The sequence below is a fragment of the Chinchilla lanigera genome, unplaced genomic scaffold (assembly GCF_000276665.1).
Source record: "Chinchilla lanigera isolate Chin_1 unplaced genomic scaffold, ChiLan1.0 scaffold00053, whole genome shotgun sequence".
Classification (NCBI taxonomy): Eukaryota; Metazoa; Chordata; class Mammalia; order Rodentia; family Chinchillidae; genus Chinchilla; species Chinchilla lanigera.
The window spans coordinates 14702582-14707073 of NW_004955454.1; the positions used below are offsets into that span (position 1 = coordinate 14702582).

General features: G+C 43.1%; 1 protein-coding gene across 1 annotated transcript in view; it reads left to right on the forward strand.

The window, feature by feature from the left end:
* The window catches only part of Xkr4 (XK, Kell blood group complex subunit-related family, member 4), a 392869-nt gene extending 391116 nt beyond the window's left edge, over nucleotides 1-1753 (forward strand). Inside the window, exon 6 of the mRNA XM_005396125.2 lies at nucleotides 1144-1753. The gene's annotated coding sequence lies outside the window, so the exon portion shown is untranslated. The remainder of the gene's footprint in view (nucleotides 1-1143) is intronic.
* Nucleotides 1754-4492: the final 2739 nt, after the last annotated feature.

Genomic DNA, 4492 nt, shown 5'->3' on the forward strand with positions numbered 1-4492 from the left:
ATATATATATATATATATACAGAGAGAGAGAGAGAGAGAGACAGAGAGACAGAGAGACAGAGAGAGAGAGAAATTCTTTGGTTAAAGGGATGTTTCATAATTTATACAACCATACCACTGGACTATTATCGTAACAATAATCCCTCTCATATCCAGGTGGTATGAGGTAATGAAAGAGTGAATCTTTTAGTTAGTTGCTGCTGAAGATCCTACCTGAAGCCTTTCTTTGATTAAAGGGACAGGACAAAGGATGACTTGAGCTACCCTTGGGTGAGAGCCTACTTCTACTAAATAATTTCTGCTTTTCTTCAGTAGCCAGACAGCTCCCTGGCCCCCAGAAAGATATAGTGATGGATATGCAAATATATTGTCCCATCTCAGAAGGAAGAGAGCAACCAGTAAGCCAGAGCCCTCCTCCCTCTTTAAAACCAAACAGTACATGGAACATGGGGCTAAGACAAATATTGTTAAATTGAGAGCAAAATCATCCTTTCTATTGATTCTTTCTTCCGTTCTTACTAATTTCTTTAATGTTGGAGTTTCTAGTAATGACAACACTGTTTCATATAATGGTTTCCGTGCAGAAACGGTGAAAGTCCAAGTCACAAATGAGATGCTAGAAATACAGACTTCACCTGAACATGCGTCCTATCAAGCAGATTGGAAGCACTCTTACCATCAGTACTGTGGTTTAAGTGATAGCATCTAATGGCTAAGTAGAAGCATTTTGCTCAGCATTAAACTGTTGCATAATATACACCTGCTTCCAAACGGCAAGGATTTTTGCTACTGACATTTGTCTTCATTCTCCAGTTATTTTAAGTAAAATAAGTTTCACATCTAACTACCTCAGCTACTGTGGTTTTATTTAGAAACATAAAATCATGCACTTTGTAATCAGCAAGTCTTTTCATTTAAAATTGCAAAAGGATACTTGGTGCAAAATAATTTTCAAAAATGTGTGTGTGACATAAACTACCCAGCCTCAGGAGGGTGCACTTCCCTTTGCTTTGGTTTGGGGTAAAATCTCAGTATCTGCTCAACACAAAGAGAGACTGCTCTAAATTTGCTTCATTTGCCTTAAACATGTTGTGCTCTTTTCTCTGTTTAATTTTTGTTGTTTTAAATCTTATCTCCAAAAAGATGTAACAGGTGGCAGATGGCCAGCAAAGCGAAGAGGACCACTCGTTTCTCGCGTCCCTGTTGTCAGCTGTCTGCATGCCATTCTGATTGTGCAAACTGCCCCTCCTGCGCTCCTCTCCCCTGCAGAAATAAGGTGTACGTGTAGAGATGGTGAAGACATTTCCCCTAGAGCAGGCAGAGTGCCTGGACCCAAATGAAAATCTTGGCGGTTCTTGTGCTTTTCCTTTGTAAACACTGTACAAATGTATTTGGAATTTCATTTGCAATGAAGAATTAAACAAGTTATTAAATTTTTCCTTCCTGTAAATATATATATGCAAAGTTCATGTATCCAAACATCCCTTTAGCGTTCAGATCGTAAGCGTGTCTCTATCGGCTGGTGGCTGCCGTCCCCGGCAGTGACCCCGAGTGCTCGTGTTCCAAGCACAGTGCGTGGAGTATTTGATGTACTGCAGTACCATAGTTATTTTGGTCTGTTAAGTAAGTTGCAACTTGTGATGAAATGAAGTGGAAAGTAGTACTTCATAATGAATCAATTTCCTTGGTTACCTGATTTTTCTTGTAAAACTTAAAAAAAAAACTTGAAATTTTATATATTTGGATTTTGTAGATTTTTTTTATTTTATTGCAACACAAGGTACCAAAATCATTAAATAAAGTACACTGTGGTCATTTTAACACAAGTCTGAGCTCCTGATCCTTTTAATGCCATGAAGCGAGCAAAGCACAGTTGGTTTACGGTGGGGAAGACATTGGTGCAGGAAGCACACGCTCTGCCCTAACCGCTTCCGTGACTAAGCCCCCAAACGCCTGTCCCACCTTGATGTTCAGAGTGAGCGCCCTGCAGCCTCTTCATGTCACACATTACACAGCAGATATCACTTCCGGCCCACCTCTGAAATTCAAGCTTCTCTGCACGTCACTTCCGGCCCTCCTATGAAACCTAAGTTTGTCTGCACGTGCAGCCACTTCACCACCCTCAAGTCAGCCCTTCTGCCCCTCTCAAAGCCTACACTTCCACCTGCGCATTATTGTCCTGGCTTTTCACTTTATAGGACGTCACACCACCTACTCTCCCAGTCCCTGCGTATCTCTTCTGAGGTCTTTTTCACCCTGTTTACCATGCTGTTAACATCGCCTAAGACAAAACCGAAGACCTAATTTGTTTTGCCTTCTTCCTCCTGCCTCTCTTCTCTCTTCCTCCTCCTCTTTCTCTTTTCCCTTTGCTTTATTCTTGAAAGACTTTAGAGATTTAAATTATCCACTCAAAGCAGCGAAGTTCTCACTTAAAGAACTTTTTTAATGATAAAGTCCAAGGAAATCCATTCCCCTCTACTGTATCTGATCTATCAGCACATGACAGCCAGCCAGACACCCGGATGTCCCACCCATGTCTCCCTCTCCCTGTCCTCCCCCAACATCTCTTCATTACCAAAGTTCTCGCCCTGTTTCTGCCTCTGCCTTCATCCTGCCCTCCCTATCATCTCCCTGCTGGATTAGTACAACCCCTCTAGATATTGGGTGCCACTGTCTCCTTCCTTGTAATCCAACCCGTTTCACATAGAAACCAGAACAGTATTTCTAAAATGTGAGTATGCTCAAATCAGTGCCATTTGGATTCATTGTTGCTCTTAGAAGAACCTTCAAAACATTGTGATGGGAGCACACTGTATAGTCCAGAGGTGGGTAGCTCATCAAGGTTTAACACTCATGAATCTCTTACATGACTTTGTGTTTACCACAAAGAAATTCTTTCATTTTCTCACAAAGTTCTCGGGCTGATGCTTTTCCTGCCCTGTAGTCTCTGATTGCCCTGCACATAGCCTCAGCGTCTCTGTGTCCAACACCCAGGTCTCTTGGAGCTTCCATTGCATCTCATCCTTCGGCCTCCAACGTGCTTATCCTTGTAGCTGTTTAGGCTTTGTTACTTCCTGAACAAGTATGTAAATGCCATGACAGCAGAAGCCACGGGTGTCTTGCTGGCTATAATGTGCCCTGTATCTCATGGAGTACTGGACACAGAATTCCAAGAAATTTCAATAGCAAGTCAACTCCATACTTTGGTTTAATCCTTTTTAGGAATTCTAAGGAGATCATGACTACTCAGACAAAGCAAGCAGCATCCAGGTTTGACACAATCTCTTTTTACAGGGGTTCAATTCTTCCCCTAGCCTGAAGGTCAGAATGCCAAGTTCCCACAAAAATACCATTATAGATGATGATCTGTGGCTTAGTCAGCTTGGGCTACTCTAAAAAGTACAATAGACTGGGTAACCTAAACAATACACATTTATTTCTTATAGTTCTTGAGTCTTGGAAGTCTGAAATTAAGATGCCAGCCGAATCCGTTCCTGATGAGAACTCTCTTCCTGGCTTGTAGGATGCTACTTTCTTGATGTCTGCTTGTGGCCTGTGTGCTGTGAATGCACATGCAAAAAGGAGGGGAGACAAGCCCTTGAGTGTCTGCTTATGGGTGCTAGTCCCACATGAGAGCGCCCTTGCGACCTCCTACAAGCCTCCTCACTGCCCAAAGGTCCCATCTCTAGATGCCACCGTATTGAGGGTCAGGGCCTCAGCATGTGAATCAGAGGGGAAGGGCTGCAGTTTAGGCCACAGTGACTTGTAAGAGCCCTCCAATGCCCAATCTGAGATTTTTGCCACTTTGAACTGAACCTAATTAGATACATAACACTTTTACAGAAGATTTCTTGGGATTAATACTTCTTGGGAGGATTGCACTGATCCACAGTTGCTAAAAACTAAAATCCTTGCTAATTTCAGAGGTAATAAATTCAATTATTAAACCTGATCTGGAAATCCTTAAAAATATTAGAAGAATCTATAAAGCAGAATTTCAACCATCTGACTTTCTGAAAGACAAAGCCCAGACTCAGCAAGTGGAGTAGCAGAGCCTGGAATGTCTTTCCCAGTTTTCCGTGAGAAAGAACTTTCCAGGACTTCTGCCCCCTGCTGAGACCGGTGGCCCATGGACGCCATGACCCACATCTCCTGCTCAGGTGCCAGTCTCCTTCCACTGAGCCTGCAGCGGTGCTGGCACACACGCCTGCTTCCCAAGGGATCCCATGCCTGGGAGAAGCTCTCTGGACCCCAGTGACATGCACCGCCCGGTGGATATGGAGCCCAGAGGGGACATGGGCTTTCTTTTAAAACAGTTCTCTCCTCATCTTCTCTTTGCCATATTCAAAACTGAGTTTTAAAGTGGAGAGTTTAAAAGTGACATTCTTGGGGCTGGGGATTTAGCTCAGTGGCAAAGCTCCTGCCTGGCAAGCGCAAGGTCGTGAGTTCGGTTCCCGGTACCGGAGAAAAACCAAAAAAAAAAAAAAAAAAA